General features: G+C 43.8%; 1 long non-coding RNA gene across 2 annotated transcripts in view; it reads right to left on the bottom strand.

Annotated features, from left to right (window-relative positions):
- The window catches only part of LOC115520011, a 37,378-nt gene extending 11,017 nt beyond the window's left edge, over positions 1 to 26,361 (bottom strand). Inside the window, exons 1-2 of one of the 2 annotated variants that reach the window (XR_004344033.1) lie at positions 26,207 to 26,361; positions 5,326 to 5,434 (exon numbers count right to left, since the gene is read on the bottom strand). This is a non-coding gene — a long non-coding RNA (uncharacterized LOC115520011). Of the gene's footprint in view, positions 1 to 5,325; positions 5,515 to 26,206 lie in introns of those variants that run through there. The other variant, XR_003970664.1, reaches the window with a different exon arrangement.
- Positions 26,362 to 26,793: the final 432 nt, after the last annotated feature.

The following is a 26,793-nucleotide window of genomic DNA, read 5'->3' as shown; positions in this document are numbered from 1 at the left end:
GCCGCAGCTGTGACTGCCTGCTCTTGAAAGTAGGAATGTGGCAGAAAGAAATTTTTTGTGGAAAGAGTTAGTATTATTGTTGACGCCAGACAGGCTGGGCTGTGTATGGGTCTGAGGGTAATTGCCCACTTGTTTTTAAGCACCCTAAAGCCCTGGGGAGCATCGATGTGGCTCTCCTGAGGGCTCATCACGTACACACATCTGGGCACCCACAGAAAAAGGCATTGCCCATCTGGATTCACGACGTTGCTGTTTCTGCGGGGAAGCTTCTTTATTACTTAGGAATACAGTGAGTGATTTAAACTTACTTTTGTGCTTGGGAGCAAGCAATTTACAATTAACCCCACACAGATTATTTGTTTCTTTAATACTATGCAAAGCAATCTACAGATTCAATGCAACCTCTATCAAAATTTCAGTGGCATTTTTCACAGAACTAGAAAAATTAATTCTAAAATTTGTACAGAACCACAAGAGATCCCCAAAAGCTGAAACAATCTTGAGAAAGAAGAACAAAGCTGTAGGTACCCTACTCTCTGATTTCAAACCGTACTACAAGGCTATCGTGTTCAAAACAGTATGGTATTGGCATAAAGTAGACACACAGATCAATGGACCAGAATTGAGGCCCAGAAATAAGCCCATGCAGATATAGACAATTAGCTCATGACGGAGGAGTCAAGAACGTACAATGGAGAAAGTCTCTTCAATAAGCGGTGCTGAAAAACCTGGAAAGCCACAGGCAAAGGAATGAAACTAGACTCCTATTTTACACCATACACAGAAATTAACTCAAAATGGATCAGAGACCCAAATCTGCGACTGAAACTGTAAAATTCCTAAAAGAAAACATAGGCAATAAGCGCCATGACATTGGTCTTAGCATTGTGTTTATGGACCTGATTCCAAAGGCAAGGGAAACAAAAGCAAAAAAAAACCAAGTGGGACTACTTTTTAAGTCAAACTTAAAAGCTTCTGCATGGCAAAGGACACCATCATCAAAAAAAAAAAAAAAAAGAACAACCTACTGAATGGGAGAACATACTTGCAAAGCATATATCCAATAAGGGGTTAATATCCAAAATATATAAAGAATTCATACAACTCAATAATAAAAAAAAGTCACAATTTTAAAAATGAGCAGAGAACCTGAATAGATTGGTGGGAATGGAAGTTGGCACAGCCACTATGGACAACATAGAGATTCTTCAAAAAATTCAGAATAAATCTACCAAAAAAATAAAAAAATAAATGATTTGCCTCAAAAATAAAAAATAGAATAAATCTACCATGGGATCCAGCTATTCCACTTCTGGGTATTTATCCAAAGTATACAAAAACATAATTTGAAAAGATATAGGCACCCCTCTGTTCATCGCAGCATTATTTACAATAGGCAAGATATGGAAACAACCCAAGTGTTAACCGAACATATAAAGAGGATGTGGTATGTGTGTCTGTGCATTATACATATAAGATAATTATATCATATATAGACACTCATACACATGCATGACAGAATACTACTCAGCCATCAAGAAGAATGAAACTGAAATTTTGTCCTTTGCAACAACATAGACCATTGTGCTAGATGAAATGAGTCAGAAAAGAAAAATATCGTGTGATTTCACTTGTACGTGGAATCCAAATAAATAAATAAATAAAACAATGAACAAGCAAAACAACACAAAAACAAACTCATAGATACAGAGAACAGATTGGTAGCTCCCAGATGGAAAGTGGGTCGGGAGATGGGCAAAATGGGTGAAGGGGGTCAATTGTATGGTGATGGAGGGTAACTAGACTTTCAGTGGTGATCATTTTGTAGTGTATACAGATGTCTAATTACAATGTTGTACACCTGTACATATATATACAGTGAATGCCATTAAAAATGCTATATACAAATTTTACCCCAATAAAAATATTAGGTATGTATTACTATTATAATTTTTTAAAGCTAATAAAGTTTCTATTTAAAAGAAACAATTAAGATCCTCTACTATTGCTCTGGGGGATCCAAAAACAGTGATGAAGGAGAACTAGCCTCTTGAGTTTGAGCCTCAGGAACTCAACTTGGGAAGAGAAGGGCTCAGTAGTTCTGGCTAGGTATAAATCCTCAGAGTGAGAAATCTGGCTAGGCTCAGATACCATCCATAGGTTGCAGAGGTGACCGTGCTGGTCCCATGTGGACAAAATGGTTCTCTTTGTGGCTCTGCTCCTTAGACTCTGATGGTCCCAGAGTTCAGAATTAGTTGCAGTGGTGAATCATCTGGGATCTGTTGGAACCAGGAATAAATATTGCCTTAATTAATGCTCACATGAACACAAGACCGGCTTTGCCATACAACCCTGGACCTGGGGCATTCTGCAGGCTTCTTCCTCTCTTCATGGAACGTAAGTTTGTTGAGTGCTTGCCCCAGGACCCTGATAAGCTACTGGGGTGGTGAACTATCTGAGAGGAAGTCCTAACTCCACAAGCAGATAAGGTAACTCTTAAATATCTATGAATGCACCCTTCTAATGCTACAAAAAGAAGGAGGAACCAGGTTCTGTGAGCATGTGAGAAAACAGGAAGTGCTTTATTCTTCCTGAGAAGGGTGAAAGAGAACCTCAGGAAGAGGGAGACTTTGAGCCAGGTCTTGAAATCCAGGAGGATGTTGCGATGCAGAGGAATCAGAGACAAGCACCTTCAGGAGAAGGAACAGCGTAAACGAAGACACAGAGACCTCACCCCTCTCAGAGAACATCCCGTAGTACATGTGGCTAAAATGAGAGTGACAGGGTGTGGAAGGAGACTAGATAAGACAGTAGAAGGAGGCTGGGGACAAAATAGAAAAGGCCTTACAAATGCTCTAGACTTCACCCTTTGGACATTAGGGCACCATGGAAGTCTTTTAGAGCAGATAAGATGTAATCAAATGTGCATTTTTAAATAGTCACTCTGGCATCATTGTGGGGGGTGAATTTGGGGGTTGATGTAGAACTTGGAAGAAAGAAAAACTCTTGCAGTATTTGGCAGGTGGGAAATGAGGAGGCCGAAGCCAAACAGTGAAGTAGTGGGTATCAAAGTAATATTTCTGATGGACAAGTAACAGACTTGGGAGATTCATTGGAAGGGGAGCTTGAAGGAAAGGGAGACAGAGAAGGATTCCCAAATTTCTAGCTTTTGTCTAAGCTAGAGGAATGTTCTTTCCATGAAGCATGGAAGGGGCTATTGAGGGAGGAAAAGGTGGGGTGAGGGAAAGGGGGCTGAATCATTTGCTTTTGGTCATGTTGAGCTGGCAGCTTAGAATGTATAGTAGAGAGTTGGGAATGCAGATCACGACCTCAGATATTTACGATGCTTGTTTTTGCATGACCAAACGGAGACTAGGAAATGTTAGATAGTATGTCCAAGGATTCCTAGTAAGTGGTGACTTTGTGTCATCTTGTGTCCCTGGGTTTTATCACGGTATCTGCAGTGAATAAATGTCACTTCAGTAGCCCAAAACCAGAGACGAGAAAGGGTAGAATCTGGAAAACACCAGATTCTAAGGGCAGGCAGAGTGAGAATGAGCCAATAAGGGCTGAGAGAGAACAGCGGGATTGGTATTGTAAAAGCCAAGGAAGAAGAATCTCAAGAAAGATGAAATGTCACATGGCTTGAAGCTTGGGGAAGAGGAGAATTTGGCCATCTGGGGTCATTTTCACCTTTGATAGAGATGAATGTGAGAGCTAGTTTGGAAATGATTGAAGAGAGAATAAGAAGTAAAGCAATGGAAGAGAAACATCCGACTACACCTCTAGAGAATTCAGGCTTACAGAAAGGAGTGAAAAAGTGGGGAGCTTGAGGGAGGGTTTTCGGGGTTGGCTGGATGGTTGGTCCTAAAGGATGAAGTAGACTAGAGTGCATTTATGGGCAGAGAAAAAGGCTCTAGTGGACAGAAAGAGGCCAGAGATAGAAATCAGTGGCTTAGTTAAGGGTGAGCTAAGGAGAAGAGGCAGTGGAGTGACTTTGTGACATAACACATCTAATCCTCTGAAACAGAAGGGAAGTAAAAAGTATGAACAAGGAAGCCCTCCTTGAAAACTAGCCTCTAGGGGGCCCCTGGGTGGCTCTGTCGGTTAAGCAACTGACTCGATTTCAGCTCCCTTTCGGGAGATAAGGCCCCGAGTCCCGCTCTGCACTGCTTGGGATCCCTGCTTGGGATCTCTCTTTCCCTCTGTTTCTCTGCCCCTTTCCTGCTCTTTCTCTTGTTCAAAATAAATAAATAAACTTAAAAAAAAAAAATCAGCCTCCAGGTTTAGGATTACTTCTTGATTTCGTGTCATGAATTTCTCCAAAAGTGGCTAATTAGAAAAATCATAGCACTCGCTCTAATTGACATTGAAAAGCCCAAAGCCTGGGTTTTCAATTCTATTTGGCATTGGCCAAACAGAGGTTTAACTTGAGGCTCTTATTTTCTGGTTTTTATTTTGGTCTATTTCAACCTTGATTTAACAACTGGAAATATCAGACGAAAAGGGACATAAAAAAGAGAAGGCATTTCATTTCACCATGGACTCAGCCTTCCAGGAAATACCACCATTCCACAGCGGCAATAAGTGATACTATAGCCCCTACCCAAAACTCTTCACCTCCTGGTTATGCTGGACCAATTAGGGGGCCATTGACATTCCCCACAACAATGGAGCTCACACCATACAATTGACAGCACAGACACTAAAAAATAAATTGCGATCTATTCCTCATTCACACTACAGCCCTCTTCCTGAATGCAATTCCTTCTACAAAAGCAAGAACTCTGGTCTTTGGTCTCTCACGGCTTCAGTTTTATGATACGGTCCAATCGATGAGGATTTACTTCAGCCATAATTTTCAGTGGCAAAGCTTAGGATTTTAACTGTCTTTAAATGTATTTCTCTAATTTTATAATAATTGTCCTACTTCTTTCTTCTCCATGTACTATCCTTATCCTGAAAACATACCAGATCTGAGGTTCTGTGTAACTGAAGCTTGGGTTTGGATATTATGTAGATGAGCGAGAAATGAAAAGGATTTATTTTTCCGAAACCACCTATCCTCCTGATACGATGAGGGTCTGAGGAAAGTTTTACGTAACCCTCCCACTCCCCACAAACGTACCTTATAAAGTTTTGCAAGGGGCAAGTGACGAATGGCACAAACACATGTACCTTTGGCTGAAAGAGCTAAGTCCGATTCGTAAGCAAAACATGTACTTTAGTCTCAGATGTTCTCAACGGATATGTTCAAGGGCTTAATGGTCATAGCACACTAAGCCATGCCACGTCCTGCATGACTCTGTGAGTCATCAACCCTACCGCATCCAGCTCTGTACTCTGTTCACGTCCTGCAACCACATCTTCCTGGATTCATTGTCATTTCTTGTTACACTTCGAGTCTGAATGCTTTATCTTCCCCCTTCTTTTTCTGGAATAAACCAGAGCATTTTAGATGGAAAATGTTGCCTCTATGAAACAAAAGAAATCGCCAAAGTGGGTCTCTCTCTAATCTTTCTGGGTCGTCTAGTATGACTGGAAGGTTGTTGGCTAACAGTGCAGGAGATGTCGCCCTCTAATGGAGAAAGTGTTTTCAGGCGCTCACCGGTTCAGTGCCACCCGTAAAAGGTCATTTGGCTTTTTGCTCTGCTCCCATTTTGCCAATCGTCCTCCCCCAAAAATTCACTTCAAACTCAACTCTAACTCTCTATATTTCCTTACAAACCAGTTCTTCATTTTACTTCTAACACATTTTTCTTTATAAAATTAATATATGCTAATTGCTTTAATATTCAGAAAACACAAACAGATCAAAGACAATAAAAATCCCAAGAGTCAGAAATAATCACTATTAACATTTTGAACTTTATAATCCTTCCAGTCTTTTCCTCTGCACCCTCAGAAACAAATACACAGATACATGTATCTATATGTAACTTTAGAGCATTTCCTAAAATGGATTTATATACTTCTTCTTTCCATGTGACAATAGATCATGTCTTTTGTACCAGTTAATATTTGTTTCTTTGATAAAAAATGATAGTTTCTAAATATAAATGCTAACTGCGACCAACAAAATAATCCAAAGACTCATAAAGGTACACACACACACACACGCACACACACACACACACACGCCCCTTATGCTGTCCATCTGAGGTAGCCAAAGTTAATATCCTGTTTTGTAACCACCTAGATCTTCCTCTACCTCACAGAAACTTTCACACACATATACAGAGATTCTAGCTTTTCTTTACAAAATGGGCTCTTGCCCTATATATTATTATGAAAAAAACTTTTTCATGCAATACATCACAGATATTCCTCCAGGTCAATAAATCAAGGCCTAATTCCTTATATTAGAACCACATTAGTAGAACACAGCATGGATATACCGTAATTGCCATCCCTCGTCCTATTGACAGACATTCAATTATTCCCAAATTTTTGCCTTACCTACGTGCTTTACTGCCTATAAGACAGATTCTCATAAATAAAACTGCTGGTCAAGGGTTGCACACTTCTAATTTGGAACATTTTAGAAGTTTCCGTCAAATTCCTTTGCAAAGAGTTTGTAAAAATCCCAACTCTTCCCGGCCATGTAGGAATGTGCCTGTCCCTGCAGCCTTACCAGCACTAAATGTTATGTTCCTCTTTCACCTTTCCACTCTGAGGGTTGAGAAATTGTACCTTGTTTTTACTTTCACTTGCATTTCCTCAAATACTAGTTCACTTTTGTGTTTTTTATGTGTGAATATTCCTCTAAAATACATGTTTAAAGTCTTGGGATTTTAACATATTAGCATACCGTTGATTATTTAATCAATCTCCTGCTATCACATACAAGAGTTTTATCCAACGTCTTCAAGTTATTAGCGATACTGCAATTAAGATCCAGCTCTATTTTTGTGTGTGTCTACCTATTTGCTCAGACTAAATTCCTGGAACTGGAATTGTTGTGTTCATGAGCACTGGTAAGCAGAGCAATTAAGAGTGTGGGTCCTGGGGGCTCAGTTCAGTGTCTGACTCCGGATTTCAGCTCAGTCATGATCCCAGCGTCGTGGGATAGAGCCCTGCATTGGGCTCTGTGCTGGGTGTGGAGCCTGCTTAAGATTCTCTCTCCCCCACTCCTGCCCTTCCACCCCTCTCTAAAATAGGAGAGGAGAGGAGAGGAGAGGAGAGGAGAAAATAAATAAAATAAAATAGTGTGGGTTCTGGAGTCAGACTCTTTGGACTGAATTCTAGATTTATCACTCTCTAGTAGTGTGACTTGAGGCAAGTTGTTGAGCCTTTCTTGTTTCAGTTTCCTTATCTGCAAAGTGGAGATAATAACATAAAACTCAGGATTGTTGAGAAATGAAACTTGTTAGTACAGACAAAGCTCTTGGAACAGTCTCTGGGATACAGTAGGTGCTAAATAAGCACCTGCTAGTGTTACAAACACCTTTAAGGCTTTCAACGGATGTTAAAAGTGAGTTTTGACCCAAGCACTTGGAACCCAGACTCCAGAACCAGGTTCTCACCCAATCTGCTTACTGGCACTCAGGAACACAACACTTCCAGGTCTGGCATTGAGTCCGAGGAGATAGAGAGACATCCACGAACTAACGTACATGGACCTTAATGGCAACAGATGTTCCACCTTAAAGTTAGGTGCCTGAACAAAATATTCAAAGGGCGAAAATGAGGGCCTTCTTCCTCCCTTGGATCGTTTAGGCAGAAAGGGCTGCAAGTTTGGAAGGGGAAGTAGGTGTGACCAGCATGTCTCTGGCTGAGCTGTGCTGGGGGCCCTCATCAATGGGGGGAGGAGGGGTGCATGGTGATCCTCACCTCAAGCCTCCTACCCTCTTCCCCCACCATGGTCCGTCCTCTGACAGGCCAGAAGATGCAATTAGCAAGTAGACAGACGGGAAGAGAAGAATGAGAGAAGGTGACTGAAACCACTGTCCGCAAGATGGGTGGCCCATCAACCACAGACGTCAGCTGGGGGAAGGCGGGGAAAAGCGTCACCTCGGAATGAAGGGTGAAGTGTGATTTGTATCTTGGACTGTATACTCTTCATCTCTGAGGCAAGCCGGTGTTTGGGACTTTGACCACAGGCCAATATTCCACATGAGTAATCAGAAAAGTCAGGGCGCCAGCCAAGTTTTCAGCCAGGGACAGGGGCAGATTCCACCGCTGAATAAATTTTCAAGGGGTGATAGGAGATACAAACAAAAAACTCATCATGCCTGTTCAACGTAAAGATCCCACATAATAAAACACTGACTTCCAGAAAACTTGTCTCCATTTACTCTCCAATGAGCCGCGTAAGGAGTCTGTTCTCTCCTCGCCCCAAACCCTCATGATCTACAATTTGGTTTCCCAAACAGACTTTAATCGTGTGAAGAGAGCAAATGGAGAGGCTGACACAGATACGTTGTTTGGCAAGTATGTTTCTAACGGGCCAGCCGGTCTCTTAGGAGATTAGTTAATGCAAACAGGGCCTGTAGAATGAAGTCACTTTGGGAGTTGACGAGTCTGGTTCCCACACACCCACCTGAGGACCAGCCCTGGGTCTCCCGCAGCCCGGGGGCTCCAGAGGGGGTCCGAGGCCCTCCGGGAAGCCAGCTGGCTTCCAGCTCTGCGTCTCTTTAGCACCATTTAAGCCGCAACAAGCAGAACAGCCGGCTTTGAGGAGGGAGCGCATGAAATGGCCTCCGGGGACCAAGAAGCTACACGTTCACAGACTAAGAGATCCAGTGTCTAATTGCCAAGCGGCGAGCCGTCGAGCATCTCATTGAGAGGGAGCATTTGAACGAGGAGCCGAAATAACCCCGACTCCATTCGGCACAGAATGAGAGCTGAGCCCCACGATGAGCAAAAATAGCAGGTCTGCGGGGCCGTGGAGAGGTGCTGGCAGTGGGGCGTGTGCGCATTGCCGTGACAGGCAAACACAACACCAGGAAAACACTTAATCTTCCTGCTTATCCCCAGAAGGACTAATAACCAGGGTGAGAGGGAGCGCCGCATCCTTCTTCATTTAGAAACGAGCTGCCCCTAATGCCGTGCTCTCCCAGTTTATAGACCAAATACCTGCTCGCACTAAAACTGCCGCCACATATTATAAACCTCACCGAGGAAGTGAATCCATCACGTTCCCGCTCCCTTAAGGATAGTTTTTCCCTGGAGTACATAACCCATTACTGCATATCTTGTAGAAATCAAATGCAGACTCCATACTCCACCACAGAACAAATAGGTTTTGTAGGGGGAAGAAAAAAATGCACAAATCATGACATTTTGTTTTTCTTTTAGCTTCAAGGCTTTCATTTCGTTACGGTTACTGTTCTGTTCTTTGTCTTTAAGTAGCCATTCCTCCGGCATCCCTCCCCTGGATTTGAGCCAGAGCTGAGGAAAAAAACGTCACGGTCACCTTGGTCTCTGGGCGCAGACTCAAGGGTGGCATCCAGGCCAGTCTGGACCACAGCGAGAAGTGGGTTGAGGGGTGCGAAGATGTCTTTCAGTTAACTTGGACCCTTTTCTGACTCTCTCCCCCTCATTCATACAGGTTCCTGACTTCATTCAACCGAGGAGGGCGACCATTTCTGCGATGCCACTGACACGAGGCTCCACAGGTTCAGGGGTTTGTCGTTCACCCCCGTGTCCCCGTGCCCAACACAGGGCTTGGCACACGGTAAGCCGTGAATGAGGATTTGGCGAAAGAATCTCTATGTGAATGAAAGAGTGAGTTGAGTACATTTAAAGACAACTATAGGGCCACCTGGGTGCCTCAGCCTGTTAAGTGTCTGACTTTTGACTTCGGTTCAGGTCATGATCTTGTGGTTCGAGAGTTCGAGCCCCACGTCAGGTTCTGCATTGACAGAGCCTGCTTGGGATCCTCTCCCTCTCCTTCCCTCTCGGCCCCTCCCCTGCTTGTGCTCTCTCCCTCGCTCTCCCAAAATAAATAAATAAGCTCAAAAAAATTCAAAGACAACTCTAAAAGGAATCCAGAGGTTGATTCTAATGCTAGACGTTGAGGACATTAATGCTTGTGGCATACCTTCTGTGTATCAATGATAGGCAGGGCACTTGAAGGCTCATTTAATCCCCACACACCTCATACTCAGCAGTTGTTGCATTCATCTGGGCTTGCCTCTTCCAGCCCAAGCTGCAGCTGGAAACTGAGTTGTTTCCATAACTTTAGAAACACAAAGCAGTGATGACTTTAAGGAATAAAGATCTCAGTGGTTTCTTGAGTCAGCCTCCTTCTTGTGCTATGTCTCATCGATATGCCCAGCCAGATCGATGGATCAATCCATCTTTTTTCTTAAATTGCATAGGGAAGGTGGGAGGAGTCAAAAGTCACGTTTTAAAATCAGAGAGCACTTTTACACACTTAAAATCATGTTAAACGCCTGGGGCTTGGCTCACTGAATTTATCCTTGGCTTTAAACTCGTCCAGAGTGGTTAGAGATGGTTAGAGCCGGGAAAGCAACGCGACCCAACTAGGCAAATGACAGTGCTCAGTTTAAGCTCTAAGAATGTGCAGGTACGCCGAGCTTCTGCAGCGCTTTAGGGACACCCCAAAATGTCACAATAACTAACAGAATCTTAAAAGGGGGCTTAAGCCAAGGAGATCCTGTTGTGTTTTGATGTATCCCCAACACCACACAACCTTAGTTATCTCTCTTAAACCTAAAGTTTGGAGAGAAGGGATTATTTTAGTTCTCTGAGTGGTTAAATTGTAGATAAACAAGAGCATGTGGGGGCGCCTAGGTGGCTCAGTCTGTTGAGCAACAGACTTCGGCTCAGGTCATGATCTCACGGTCTGTGAGTTCGAGTCCCACGTCGGGCTCTGTGCTGACAGCTCAGAGCCTGGAGCCTGCTCTGGATTCTGTGTCTCCCTCTCTCTCTGCCCCTCCCCCACTCACACTCTGTCTCTCTCTCCCTCAAGAATGAATAAACGTTAAAAAAAATTTAAACAAGAGCACGTGGCACTTTGCTTCAAGGAACAAACAACGTCTGATGCATGCTGAAGCCTCTGTGGGCATGGTAGAGCCCTTTCTTAGGCTAAGTTTTGTCAAATGGACATCATGACATCATTTCCAATTTTCCTACCCCTGAAAAGACGTATTTACGTTCAAGAAACATATTTTTCCCCCTAACTTTCCTTCCATTGTTGTATCCAGGATGCAACAATATTAAGCGAGGCTGACCATCATGATCCAAACGGAGAACTTCCTGTGTACATGGCTGTGTGGTCAAGGCCTGCCTTTGTCGCTCATGAACGTCATTCAAGATAAACCATTATCTCTGTTGTGTATGATTCTAGGCTGAAGCACAGCTGAGCCTTGCTCATTTCAGCTCAAGAAAGAGAATTCAATAGGATTCTCAAGGAAATTTCTCAAGGAAATTGCTCAAAACTTGCCTACTATATGCAGTTTATGAGTAATAAGTTAGCCATTTTCATGATGTCAAAACTCACGGTCATGTGAATTTAAGATAATCCCCAAAGTAATTGTTTAAACACAAAGTAATATCTGGTTTTAAGTGGAGGTTTCCAGGAGAGCTTAGGGGCCCCTAAACTAGGAACTTTAATCTGTTAGTTCAGATGGAAAAGGAGCAAGAAGGAGCTTTCTTCCTTGATTCTGATATTCTCCTTCTTGGCGTTATTGCACAGACCCAGAGATTCATTGGACACTATCTCAAACTCCATTTCGGTAGCCCATGGCAGAAAAGTTGACCATCTCTATAACTTTCGTGTCCTTTTCTCTCTTTCTCTTTCTTTCTTTCTTTCTTTCTTTCTTTCTTTCTTTCTTTCTTTCTTTTAATGCTAGATTTGATCTCCACTTGAACTTTTTGTCCCCTCGTCCTTCTGGTCTTTAAAACACAGGATCAGAGAAACAAAGCTTTGTATGGACTAATATTCCTGGGCTTTCCCCACTGAAGGTCCATCTTTGTATATTTTCACAAATGAAATAGCAGAGGAGATGGCCCCACTGTGGAGAAACTCGTGGACCCCACTGAGCACAGCCCTCTGATTTCAGTCTAGGGAACCAAGGCCCAAAATACAGGACCAACATGAATGAGGAGAGAGGGCCACCTTCGTTCATGTGGCTTCATGGACGCTCCCTCACTGCCAACAGCCTACCTTCCCAATTCCACTCTTTTCTCGATCCTGACTCAACATTCAAAAACTTAGAAATCTTCCTCGTGCCTCATTTTGCATTGTGCAGTTATAAAGACTTCATTTCAATTATCTCCTAGATTAGGACATTCAAAGTACTGGTGGACTGTGTAATGTGCCAATGAAAAGTCAGGTTTCCTTTTCTAGAAGGTCCGTTGATTCTTAACTTTTCTTCATATTCTCTGCCACCCTCTCTTGACCCACCGCACACACGAGTGGCTGAACTTTTCCATATTTCCATCGGCCATATCTTTCTGCCCAAGTGGTCAAGCACACTTGTTCAGATCCATTCTCTCTGTTTCCACGAAGCTTTGATAAAGGATCCCATCTCTCTGGCTCCTCCTCCATCAACCGTGAGTGACCACCTCTGTCTTTGGACACACGCCTTAAGGCTACCTTGAGGGTGAGGCATGTCAGCCTAATTCATAACTGCATGATAGTGATGCTAACAAACATTCACAGGAAGCTCGTCAGGGACCTAGAAGTATTCTTAGCCCTCTCAGAGGCTAACTCACTTAACCTCTACAATTAACCCTACCCTAAGTTCTGTTATTGTCATTGCACAGAGGGGACGTCTGAGGCACAGGGGACACCTGAGCTGCAGGAATTGAAAACAACGTGGTCCAGCGTTACTCGGCTGAGAAGTAACCGAGACAGGTTTTAAACACAGGCAGTCGGGTTCTGGAAGCCCCGTTCTAACCACTGTGATATACTGCCTCTCTCTATGAGGAGGACAGACAAAGAAGGCGGGCCGCTTCAGCCATCAGTCCCAAGACAGAATTATATATCCACTCAGGTATTACAGAGATCATTATAGAGTAAAATACAGCAAATATTTTGGTCTGAGTATTTTTGGACTGTAACCATTTAAAAGCAACTTTCATTTTATTGGCAGGAGAATTACAGATTTCTATGCTATAAACAGCAATGGACTGAGGCATAAATAAAAAAAAAAAACTTTAACCATTTTCTATCTTTTGTAGAGAGGAAAGGGAGTTTTCTGTAGCCCATAGGCGTTTTGTTGGTGGGTTGAGAGGTCTTTCTTTATGCAGATGGGCTTTCTGGCTTTAAGTCTACTGGAAGCTTTTATTTTCTAGATCTTGCCTGACAACCAGTGTTTCACTCACTGTGGGCCCCACACAGCCTCTCATAAAATATTTTGCTTCTAAGTGAGTTGTGAAAATGGGACTCACAAAATGATGACAGAAATATTGCTTTTAAAACCTTCCATAAGGCTTCATGGTAACAAAATAGAATGTATGAGGGGGGAAAAACGTTTAGTTGGTGTTACAAAGGTGTACAGGAAATAGGACAGGGTTTCTTTTTATTTGAAGCTACTGAAAAAAAAAATCATTTAAGGCCATAATATACTCATACAACCTCTTTTGTTAAAAATAATATTGAGATTGTACCAAAATAATTTCCCTAGAAATTACATAAGACACAGATAACATTAATTTCAGTGACTTATTACTAGAATAAAATGAGGAAGTACCTTCTATACACTGTTAAGAGGAAAATTAGAAGAACATTCTCCTTGTGAAATTTCAATGAAGGGCAAGTGACAAGAAGACATCCCGGATATTCAGAGCCTTGGAAACTATACTCCCTGTGTACTATTTCTGACTTCATTATTAAGGATGTGTTTTAGCAAAACACAAAAGCAAACCCAGTTGAGGAGGAAATCTGAGCTGTAACAAACAGGGAAGCTAGCCAAGCAGTGCAGTATAAAGAAAGTCCCCAGTGCAAACGTGGAGCAAACCCAGAAGGTCCACACAACACCGGTAGACAGTCTGGTCTGGAGCCATGTCCTAGTGCTATGGCGAATAGGCATACTTTCTTCCAACAGTCAGAATCAGAAATGGCACATAGAACCTTCGAAAAAATATTACAGATTTTGCAAAGAAACCAAACATGGTGTGATCTGGGGCACGGTGGAGGAGAAAAGCCGTGTGACCTTGATGAGTGAAGAATTCCCCTGACAAGTACATGAGGTTAGGCGTAGGGCATGGCGTGTCTTTCCCTGCTGGCCAGTTACCCTGCTCAGCTCTGCAGTAAATACTCTTTATGTGGTTATAGCGCGACTGCCCTTCTTTACAGGTGTAGGGCCGAATGGAAATTACTAACCTTGACAACATAAAAGTAAGGGTATAACCAGCCCAAATTGGGAAACTTCTGGGGAGGAGAGGTATAGGAACGTATGGGAAGATAATTTCTCCATTTGACCTAATGAGAGTGAAGAGATACTATCGCGAAGTAGAGATTTAAGGGTACTATTTAGTTACGAAAGCACAAGTATAAAGGAACCACCTGCTAATAAGTACTCCCACCGACACTTACCGTGACATAAGATTTACTTCAGGTTACTATTGTCCTGAGGGGGCAAAAAAAAAAAAAAAAAAAAAAAAAAAAAAAAAACCATTCTATCCTCTCTTCAGATTTCTCTAATTCAAGACACCTCTGATTCCGAGAAGCTCCTCCTGATTACCCAGACACCCCAACTTTAGAAAACACTGTTGATCTCTTCTTGTGGCAAGCACAGCTGCTGAGCACATAAAACAGAGTACACAAATGATAATCATAGTCCTTCACGATCAAAATCCTGCTCTTGGCTGGTAAATCTCCAGCCCTGTCCCATCTGCAGGCATACTGTGGTCCAACTCGAAGCCATCCTTCAAAAAGCCCTTTCTGGCCAGTGCCTGATAGTCCCATTTGGAAAGGATGGTCTGACATTAATAGAAAGATCACGGATTTATGTGGTCAGACCGGGCTCATGTCCTGCTTCCGTTGCTTATTTCTCTGAAACTTCACATTATTTAATCTGTCCAAACTTTAGATTCCCTGTGTGTAAAAGGGAGGCAGTGGCATCCACCTCACAGGTGGTATTGATGATTAACCGAAATAACATTCGAGACATTTAGTGAAGCGCTTGCCACATGGTGGGCTGCAATTTCCCTCCCTTCCCTTCATAGATTAAATCTATTGTGTTGAATATGAAGTGTTCTTAATATATCTGATCTTCATTTCTTTCTATTTAAACACCTGTGAGCATCAGTAGAACTTTTATGAAGTGTTCTTTCATGTCTAAATTTCCACAATTCTGTGCCCGGGACCCTAACTGAACACAGAGCCATCCTAGTCAAGCAGGTCCTGGGCTGGACCAGAAACTGGATTACTGCTGCCACCTGGTGGTTACAAGGGGGAAATCTGAGGCCGCGTTTCTTAGAAGCCTATGTGCTAAGGTCCAAATGGCCATGGGCCGCCTGCCCTGCCCCCACTCCTACATTTTATGTTAGAACCTGGTGAAGGCAAGACGCCTCGATTTGTTTCCGACAGCAGTTTGTGGAAAGGGAGATGCACACTGCTTTGTTTTCACCTTTTGGATTAGATCAAGGTCAAGAATGACATGGGCAAAAATGTAAAGTTGAATCTGAGGGTCTGACATTCTTTCCTATTTCTCTTCCTCATAGCATCTTTGATTTCCCTTGTCTTCATCATATATATGCAATTTGTTCCTCGGATCAAAAGCTGTTCAGAAAAAACACTCTGACGAAATAATTCCCTCTAGGGTATAAGTGCTAATGAGGATTAATATTAACATGTAATGTTTGCATTTTTACTCTTTTTTAATAGAGGAATTATATGTACATGATACAAATTCTAAGTTCTCCTCCGAAACCGCTGAATTCCGTTCCAAGGGCACCTTTTTATCCATATCGTACCAGAGATTTTCTGCCCATGTACAAATATAACTTTTTATTATGTTTAAAAGGCAAATGCTATACAAGTTATTCTGCATCTAGCTCTTTTCACCTAATGTATCTTAAAGATTATGTCATGGTATTTGCACTTTTAACAGGAATTAAAACTCAACCCTCCTCGGGGCAAAAAGAACACACCTCTGTGGAAGTGGAGTGATCATCAAGTTGGGATAGAGGAGGTTTGTGGCAGTGAGTCTCGAACTTTAGTGAGGATATGAGTCACCCGGGAAACTTACAAAATAGGTGGGGTCCATTTCTGATTCAATAGGCCTGGGGTGGGGCTGGGAATGACCTGTTTAATGAGGAGTGTGGTTGATCCTAATGCAGGCTCTATAACAACACTTTGAGACTCACTATTTAAAGGTAGAAGGTCTCAGCCCTGATTGCATATTAGAATCACCCGGGGAACCTCTAAAAATCATTACAGATTCTGATTAGCTTAGTCTGGGCTGGTTCCCAGGTAAATCTTACACATGGCCCGCATTAACGCAGTGACTCTCAAATGCTTACTGGAATCATTAGGAAAGCATGAAGAAACACTGATGCCTGGGTCACAATCCTAAGAGGTGAGGTCGTTGGTCTAGGGTGTGGCTGGCCTACTGTATGCTTTTAGAGTTCCCCAGGTGATTCAGATGTACAGCCAGGGTTGAGAAAACCTGTTTTAAGAACGTGCGTACTGTAATTCCAGAGTCACGACAGGTGACGCTGACAGATCAAGGAATGTGCTTGTGTCCCGCACCACTATTTTGTATAGACATGGGAGAGCAGAAGTAAAGCTAGCATGTTACCCTTCTCTGTTTTCTTCTTTCTAATAAACAGTTTGCAATATTCACTAAATATTTGTTCAGTGGGAACACTTTCTGTCATTAGTATGGTAGGACAGTATGACAGTTAACTGTCCATTTTTGACCTATAAGACCAATGAAACGAGTTAAACATGAAGAGAGGGCTAAACCCCATTTCTAGCAAAACCAGATTTGGGCTGGTCATACTCCTGAAAGAGAGTTCCCCATGGTCTGGTCACAGGTATTTTCTTCATTCCTCTGGGCCATGACAATTGGATTGGCAGAACCATTGCTGAAACTTCTGTGATGAGACCCCATCACGCAGTTTCCATATTAAGCTCCATCAACTGCTTTCGACAAAGACCAGCATAGAGCTGAGGATACAGCCAGTATTCTATTTCCAACTGCCAAAATAGGTTGACGGCTTTTTTAAATTAAAGTATAATTGGCAAATACCATTATATTAGTTTCAGGTATATAACATAATATTTGTATACACTGTGCAATGACAGGCTTACTTTTTTTAAACCACTCTTTCCAGTGACCTCTCTGGATGGCAAACAAATTACTTTTTTGTTTTTTAACTTGATTGGGCACAAGAACAAGGAGAGAACTGTTAATATTTCTCCGGCTGTGCACTCTGGCAAGACACCAGCTTAAGCTGTTTAATTTACAGCAATATGGCTGCGGGCAAGTCAGCCTAATGATGGAAACTAAAGATTTAGAGTTAAATATTAAATTTATCTTAGTCTTTATTTCTTGCCGTTTCAACCAATAAAAAAAAAAACGCCTCTGGGATATTCTAGTGTGAGCGTATCTAGCTTGTGGTGCCTTACGTACAGCCAGAAAGACATTGAACTCTAAATTACACATGGAGCAGCCACAGCATTTGTTTCTTCTTTATGTTGGTGGTATAACCTCTACTAGTTGCGAACGTGATACGCTTCACAGGTTCATGTCGAAAGTAGCTTGGCCCAGGTTTTCTGTTATGGGATAACACACCCACGTCTACGCAGAAGACCTACGTCTTTCTCTTTGGGAAATTTTCTATCAACTGGGGCACTGGATAAGCCAACCAGTGAGGATGCAGAGGAAGGTGCTATGGTGAAGGCTTTTTCTAATTTGTGGCTCCTGCTATTTAAATCCAAGTTCATGGTTGATGAGTACGTGCCAGGGCTATAATCAAGGAAGGTGGATGGCCATTCACTTTTTTCTTACCCATTTACTGAAACAGCACAAACTAAATCCTGCCCTTGATGTTCTGGTGAAACAGCTCTCCAGAATGGTTCTCGATGCATTGGAAGGCAGTGTTTTCTTCTCCACTCTTACCTTGGATTAAGTCCTCTCCTGCTCTGGGTCCTGGTGATCCCTCCTTTCCTCTGGAAGTCTCCTCATGGCTTTTGGACCTCCTCAGTTCCAGCTCCTCTTTCTCATCTGGTTGATGTCCTCTCTTTTCTTCGCCGGTTCCCATCTCTTCTGTGACCCTTAATGTGGACACTCACAAGCTTCTGTCCTGTGCCTCTTCTGTTCTCAGTCCATCTTCTCCCACGCCATTCCTCCACTCCCGTAGTGTCCACTCCTGTCCATGTGTCGATGACTCTTGGCCCCACATCTCAGCTCCAGCCTTTCCTGAGGCCCACATCCTGTGGGTCTAACTCAGTCCACACGCCACAGCATTGCAAACTCAACCAAACCGATTGTACTACTTCGCTCCATATAACCAATTCCTTCTCTCTTTTTTTATTGAGTAAATTTGACACGTGACATTGTGTAAGTTTAAATATACAGCACATTGCTTCGATGCATTTGTGTGTTTTAATACGATTGCCAATGTCCAATTTCTTCCCGTGTCATCAGCTTCTCAATCTGGAAACTTCTCCCTGGCTCGTCACCCTCAATCCTGTAATGGCAGAAAGAGCTGTCGAGTCTTCTGCCTCCACTTCTGCTTTGTTTACATATCATTCCTCTCTTGGGCTATTCCTATAACTTCCTACCTGGTTCTCCTTAATTCCAGGATTTCCCCCTTCTGCTTTACATTATGCTTTTTAAATCTTTTGCTAAAATAAAATGTATTGCTAAAATCAGATCAAACCAAATCAAATCCTTTGACTTACCATTGCATTCAGAATGAGGTATTGGATCGGGGCACCTGGGTAGCTCAGTTAAGTGTCCAACTCTTGACTTGGGCTCAGGTCATGCTCTCACGGCTGTGAGATCAAGCCCCACATCAGGCTCCGCGCTGGATGCGGAAACTGCCTGAGACTCCCTCCGCCTCCCCCTCAGCCCCTCCCCCCACTAGGGCAAGCACGTGCACGCTCTCTCTCTCCGTCTCTAAAAAACATAATAAGGTATTGGAGAACCTTCACAACGAGGCACAAAGTTACCAGCAATGGAGCTCAAACCCGATATTCTAGTATCCTTTTCTGCCCTTCTCCCATGCTCTTGTTGCGCCAAACTCTTTCCATTACCCGAAACACCATTTTATGTTTCCATTAAAAAACACTTACCGAGCATCTGTTACATCACAAGCCCTGAGCTACTGCCAAGAACACAACAAGGTGCAATACCTTTGTCAACTGCCCTTAATCCTGGTTCTACTGTATGGTTTTAATCTAGCCGCAACCTGCTTTAAAAAAAAAGTTTTTATAATATAGTAGTAAAATGTGGATAACTGGATCTGTTCAATCTACTGAACTGGTTGGGCACCGTGTGATTCGATGCCTCAGCGCTCTTGCACATGCTGTCCTGGTTTCCTGAAGTCCCCTTTACCTAGACTTACCCTCCACTTCTGGTCTTTCACTTCCACCCCCTTCCCATCTACCCGGTAGACTCCTGCATGGAGGAGAACTCGGGCAACGGGTTGCAACCGAGAAGGGGGGCTGTACATGCTGACCATTTACTGAGCACTTATTACCTATGAGGTCCCTGTTAAGTGTCGTCCATGCTTTTTCTCACTGAACCCTCCCAACAACCCTCTCAGGTTTTCACTGTGCCCTCATTTTACAAATGAGGACATTGGGGCCTAGAGAAGTGAAACGACTTTCCCAGCAGCTCAATGCCAACACTGACACTTCATGCCAACCCTACACTGCTCCCCACTCACAGCAGGTGACAGAGAAGTAGAACACAAAATCCTATTTGTGCTATAAATGCAACCATACAAAACATGCCTAAGAAAGAAGACCGGTAAGGGGCACCCGGGCGGCTCAGTCCGTTAAGCATCCGACATCGGCTCAGTTCACGATCTTGTGGTCCGTGAGTTCGAGCCCCATGTCGGGCTCTATGCTGACAGCTCAGAGCCCGGAGCCTGCTTCAGATCCTGGGTCTCCCTCTGTCTCTGCCCCTCCCCCGCTCATGCTCTGTCTCTCTGTCAAAAATAAATAAACATTAAACAATTAAAAAAAAAAAAAGAAGACTGGTAAGAAATACCACAATGTTTGGGGTGGTGGTTGTGTTCAGGTGGTAGGGATATTGGGCACCTCACCCCCACCCCAACAGCTGAAATGTCAGCTGCTTGCCTTTCGAGACTGTCCCATTTCCCTGACCCCCAAGAAAGGCCGCCCACTCTGTTCCTGGGGCATATTTTCAGACAGCTCTATGGCACTACCTGCTATGTGATTTTCCTGTTTGCCTTGTTTCACCTGATAGATTGAGCTCCCCAAGGAAAACAGACTATGTGTTTTCATATCTTTCAACCTCCAATGCCTTGCAGAGTCCCTGGAATATAAAAATTAAAAAAAAATGCCTAGTGGGTGTTTGATAAATGCATGAATGAACGGTCTCGGGTCTAGGCTTTATGAGCCCTAGGATATCTTTTGCAACTACTCAACTCCGGCTTGGTGATGCAAAGGCAGCCATAGAGCATACACAAATAAATAACCATGGGAGTGTTTCAATAACGCTTTCTTTATGGACAATAAAACTTGAACTTCATGTAATTTTCACATGTCAAGAGACATTATTATTCTTCGAGTTTTCCCCCCACCATGTATTGAAAACTGTAAAAACCCTTCTCGGGGTAGACTGGACAAAAACAGGAGGCGGCCAGATTCGCTCTGTGGACCGTGATTTGCCAACCTCTGCTCGGACTCCTCCAGGTTACCCGTCATCGTTCTCAGCATGGGGACTGTCCCACTGTCCCACGTGTAGAGACGGTGGAGGAGAGGAGCTGTGGGGTGTGTGGGGCGCAGCTCACCACCCAGGCTGCGTAGCACGCCGGCAACGCAGCCGCGCGGCTCCACGGACACCGGAACTCAGGTCACTGCTGGAAACTCCCCACTCGACGGCGTATAGTGACCTGGTAAATCTCCCAGAAAGTCATGTTTTTCTACTCATCAACAGAGTTACTAGTTAGCCTCCTAGGGAGAAAAACTGAAAGGTTTGCGAATAGCGTCGCTATTTAAAATCGGGAGCAGTGGGCAGACCGTGAGCAGTTACCCGGGAAATATGCGGACGTGTGCGTTCAGGAAGGCTGCAAGGCCCATCCGAGAGTCCGCATCCAAATGCGGCTTGTGCGCCAGATAGCTTTTGATCTGTTACAAATAAAGGAATTTGAAATTCCCAAACAAAGTAGAACTCCAGAGGATTGTGCCAAGGTAATGGGATTATAGCACTGAAAACAGGTCAATGGAAAGACACCTGCATTTTGAAGTGACACAAATAGCTCAGAAGTGTGGGGCTGCTGCTTCTCTTAACCTAGAAGTGTTTCTGGAGCTTGGTAGAAGGCCACTCCTTACGTAAAACTTATCTCTCCTGTTAAAACAGGCTTTCCTTGCTGCTTGAGTGTCTCTCAGGGAGGTCACTAGGGGGATTTGCCAGACTTCAAAGCAGGGAAAAGAAAAAGCTTTGCAATAACACAGTCTGGCATCTATATAAATACGTCAACTACCCTGTATCTCCAGTATTAATCTCACACTCAGTGGGGTTCTGAAAAGTTGAAGAAAGTGAATGCTAACATTTTAGGAGAGTTTAATAAATGGTCGACCAGCAACAGCTTGCGACGACCAGCTGTGTGGCGGGACGGGCCTTCTGACTTCTTCGTTCTTCCGTGTATTCATTTGTAACATGAGCTGTATCAGACTGCGAGGCTCTTTTCTGCTCTATGATTTCAGGATTATAATATATATTCCTATACTTGTGGAACCTGAGTTTCACTAGAACTTACCAACATTTGGGTAGAAAAGGCACACAACCCTCTCTATGTGGTATTCTGGCCAACAACCCTTAGCCTGGCATTGAGCGAGAGGACAATCACACAAATCCCAATGGTGAGATAGTCTACAAAACCACTGGTCTTCCACTGCTTGGAAGACAAAATTTTACATTTTAAAAAATAAGTCACAAGGACTATTCCAGATTAAAAGAGACCAAAGAGACATGGTAAGATACAACTATTGGGACATGTGAAGTAATGTGACTAGAGACCATACATTAGTTAAAATATATACAGTACATAATACAATTGTGTGTGTGTGTGTGTGTATATATATATATATATATATATATATATTACATAGTACATAATAATGATATTGTGGTTGTATAAGAGAATGTCCTTGTTAGAAAATACAAGCTGAAATATTCAGGGGTAAACTGTCATGGGGTCTATAACCTACTTTCAAATGGTTCAGGAAAAAAGTGTGTGAGTGTGTGTGTGTGTGTGTGTGTGTAGAGAGAGACAGACAGACAGAGAGACAGAGACAGAGAAGATACAGCAAATGTGGCAAGAGGCCAGCAACTTGTGTGTCTGGAGGAAGGGTATAAAAGCTTTTGTTGTACTATTCTGCCCACTTTTCTAGGGGGCTGAAATTTTCCAAAACTGAAAGTTGGGGGGAAAAACATGAATGAGTCAGACTTCCTGTCACTGCAGGTGCCCTGGAGAAAGAGAAGAACCAAGGAAAGAGGAGCCCGGGGCTGAGGAAAAGTAGGGTTTTCTTTGTTGGACGTTGAGGACTTGGACATATATAAACCACATAAAGGGGAAAATGAGATACTGGAGGCCGGGCTAGACAGATAAGAAAGTCAGACAAAGATGCTCCTAGGTCCCACTATTCTTAGAGAAAGGACTAGAAAGAGGGCTCCCTCTTAACAGTGGAAGACAAGTCACATTTCCAGAGCTGACCAGAACAATTACCCACGGGGCAAAGGACTTGTCCCAAATGTATAGGGAAAATCTGGACAAATCTGATCAGGAAAGCCCAGAAGGGTCATTGTGGCGCATTTGATGCACCATTAGATTTGTCTTGAGATGACCGAATTACTGAGAGAGGGGATTTCGGGGAACACAGGTGGGCAGGATGCTGAGAGAAAACAAAAGGAGAGGATAGAAATAAGTGGAGTCCAGGCCTGCTTAATTGGTAGCCCAATGGGGATCCCAACCAGATGGCATTTCCAGCTCAGCCCAGTGAGACAGCATTGAGTGGAGCAATGGATACTTCCAGCAGACACAATGGGCCTTGGTTTTATGTCTGTCACCATCAGAGCTTCCCAAGATGAACCACAGAGGAGTATGTTAGATGCAAAGTCTGAATGTAAAAACATGGGAGCCGTGATTCTCACATGTTAGTGAACTTCAGGATCACCAGGAGGGCTTGTTCAAACCCGGATGGCGGTGTCCCACCCAAGAGTTTCTGATTCACTAGGTGTGGGGGGGGGAGGGAGGGGAGATTTGCATACTCACCAAATGCCCAAGTGATGCTGACGCATCTGGTCCTGGGCCCACACTGTGAGAACTACTGACACAGCAGAAAGGAAACGAAAGAAAAGTCTTATCCAGAAAGCTGTGGAGCCCTGAACGACATGGTGAAAGGACAAAGTTAGCAGCCTTTTCTTAAGCTGCCTTAAAAACAGATTAAAATATTAGAAGCTTGGCTGAGTCTCCAAAAAAGTCACAGGGAAACAATGGAGGATATTGCCTTGCTGCAGAAGGAGAAAGAACCGTGACTGGAGGGGTGGAACTGAAGGGTGAGGAGGGTGGGGAGGGGAGCAGCTAGCTGACGTGCTCCTTCTTTCTCAGCAAGCCCCTAGAGCCACGGGCTCCGGTTCAGGAATCTGCTGAGGGCAGCTCTCCAACACAGACCTGCAGGGAAAGAGGATTCACGGCCTGAGCTATGCTTGCCTCCCTCAGCCAAGGAGGCCAACCCCCTGAGGCCACACGGCCTGTTTCCTAAGGCCTTTCCTGACTCCTGTGCCAGGCAAAAACCAGCTCAGCGGCAGGTGAGCAAACTCAAACCTCCCTGGCTTCTCACACCATTTTTATTATAATAAGAACAAGCATTTATTACACGTTTGCTAAGTGCAGAACCCTCATCGTGGCCCCATGAACTACGTGATTACACATCTATTACAGATGAGATATCTGACCCTTGGACGGGTTGACCATCTCGCCCAAGGTCCCACAGCGAGTAAGAATTGAGGTAATCAGTGCTTCCTTGCTTCTCCTCCTGGGGAGAGGAAGTTCCACCGAAGAGACAGAAGGTGTGGGGGCATGAGCCAGAAGAAAGGAGAAGAAATGAGGAATGGGGGAAAAAAAAAACAACAGATGCCCACCGCAAAAGGAAAGCTTCGACATTCATGAACACCTAGCTGCTCCTTCTGGAATCATTGTGTGAGAAAATCTTACATCCATGAACTGACCTATTTTCTCCTTGGTCTTCTGCGTTAGAAATCCCTCACAATGTAAAGCAAATAATGCAGAATGCCAGAATCTCATACTCTTAAACCAGCGAGAGTGTGTCTTCAGTTCAGGCCTGTTTTCTGTACTCAGTGCCGACAGCTGGACTGTCACCAGCTGGTGACACCGTGAAGGGAAGACCAGGGAGCATCTGGAAGATACTGAGGGGCTGAGAGGTGTGGCTTAGTTGGGGAGGGAGGGAGGCATCACAAACATGAAAACAAGCCTGCAGCACTGACTTAGAGAGCTTTGATCTGTTTGTGAAGCTGGTAAAAACGGCTCCACAGGAACCAAAGCCAAATCCAATATTGTAAAGAGACATTTACTGGAGAGCAACTTCCCTCCTAGTTACATATTTGCATGTGGTGTAAAACTGCTAAACATCTGAAGAAGGGAAACGCTGGGAATCTTACGACTTAACTAGAAGCCACACTAATGCCTTCAGCCAAGATGAAACAATGCCTGCAGCCTCTACACCGTCACCCAGGGTTGCCATGGGGAGAACTTGCTTATTTTTTCTTCTCTAGACCCTTGATCATCATGAGCAAAACCAGAAACATATGTCTACGGCAATTCTGGAAGGAAAATTCACTTCTCTCGTGCTGTTTCTGATAATAAAAAAATCAAGCAGAAATGAATTCCAGCTTTTTTACAATTCAATGATAACACTTAATCTTGAATTCTTACCTTCTAAATTATTGGTTGCATCTCAGGGCGCTTAGTTTTTGGGCAAATAATGGCAAAGGGGTGAATGACTGAAAAGAGCTAAGTATCGATTGAGCTAACAAACTACTAAGGGCTTCTAAGCATTTAGGAGGGGATCTTTTAATTCTCATGGTACTTGTCAAAAAATAAATAAATCGCATGAAAAGACGTTTCATCTGTCATGCTGAGTTTCAGGGATATCATGCGATCTCCAGAGAACCAGGAAGAAACTCCTGGCCGCTGGAGTTCAATGAAAAGCGATAGGTAATCAGATCCAAATGGGGAAATGGAAATTTGATATTTTCTGTTCTATTTCAGTACCGTCTGCTATATTTAGTTTCATGGTTGGAATCCGTGTGATGAATCTATATAGTTTTGTTCTCAGTAATTTCTCTTTAGTCTATCAGTGGATCACACGCCATGACAGTTGGAAGCAAGTGGGAAGCTCCAAATTACAGAAATGGCATCCAGCCTACCAGGGAAGCAGGCAGAAGGAGAGGGTCATACAGAGGAGGCCCTAGGCACGCCTGGGTGGCTCAGCTGGTTAAACACCCTACTCTTGATTTCCACTCAGGTCATGATCTCATGGATCATGAGTTCCAGCCCCACTTAGGCTCTGCACGGTCAGCACAGAGCCTGCTTGGGATTCTCTCTCTCTCCCTCTCCCTCTCCCCCTCCCCCTCTTGTGCTCACTCTTTCTCCCAAAGTAAGTAAAGAAACATTTAAAAAGAAAGCAGAGGACCTGAAATCATATTAAGAAGGAGCACAATCCATTAGAGACTGGTGCTTTTTTTAAATACTCTGTTTAATGTTGCAGGACAAAGGCAGGCAGACTGAGCTGCACATGGTTCTTTTTGTTGTTGTTGTTTTCAACATTTATTTATTTTTGAGAGACCAAGCTTGAGCGGGGAAGAGGCAGAGAGAGAGAGGGAGACACAGAATCCCAAGCAGACTCCAAGTTCTGAGCCATCAGCACAGAATCCGACGCGGGGCTCAAACTCAAACTCACAAACCGCGAGATCATGACCTGAGCCGAAGTCTACGCTCAACCGCCTGAGTCACCCAGGTGCCCCCAGCCGCTTATGGTTCTTAAAGCCATTAGTTAACTCACCACGTTCAAACCTTCTCATTCGGTGAGATATGTAGAGATTGCTGCTGGAATTCGCATAGGAATTCCAGAGGGGAGGGATCTCCTATTCCCCAGGAAAGCCAGGCCCCTACGGATCCCAAGAAGCGGCAGATATGGTACAGGATGCATGAGCTGGGGAAGAGGAAATGAGCACTCCAGCACGGCGTTGCAGGCTTTCGTGAGCAGCCCGTCCTCTAATGTCTACATGGCCATGTGAGCCGGCGGCCTGTCAGTGAGAAGGGAGGATAACTTAAGTGAGGTGATATTAGGAAACCTATTGGACAGCAGAGTCACACTTGTTTACTGGTCAGCATTATGGGTAAAAAAGGCAGATAGTTTTCATCACAGTCTCCCTCCTGAATTAAACAAGGTTGTCCTCTACCCCAGCATCTAGGCAATGCAAACACATCCTTTTGCTTTATAGGCAAAATGATGCAGTTTGGTGTAACTACTCTTGCCCCTGATGGGCGAGGAGGAGAACCTCTCTTTACACAGAAAGGACATCCCAGTGCTGAAGGCCGCCCTTGAGTTCAGAGCCTCTATCTGGGCTCATGTCTCACGAGGTCAAC

Source organism: Lynx canadensis, chromosome C1, assembly GCF_007474595.2.
Source record: "Lynx canadensis isolate LIC74 chromosome C1, mLynCan4.pri.v2, whole genome shotgun sequence".
NCBI classification, from domain to species: domain Eukaryota; kingdom Metazoa; phylum Chordata; class Mammalia; order Carnivora; family Felidae; genus Lynx; species Lynx canadensis.
Note: the sequence above shows the minus strand (reverse complement) of the source record. Positions and strands in the feature narration are given on the sequence as shown.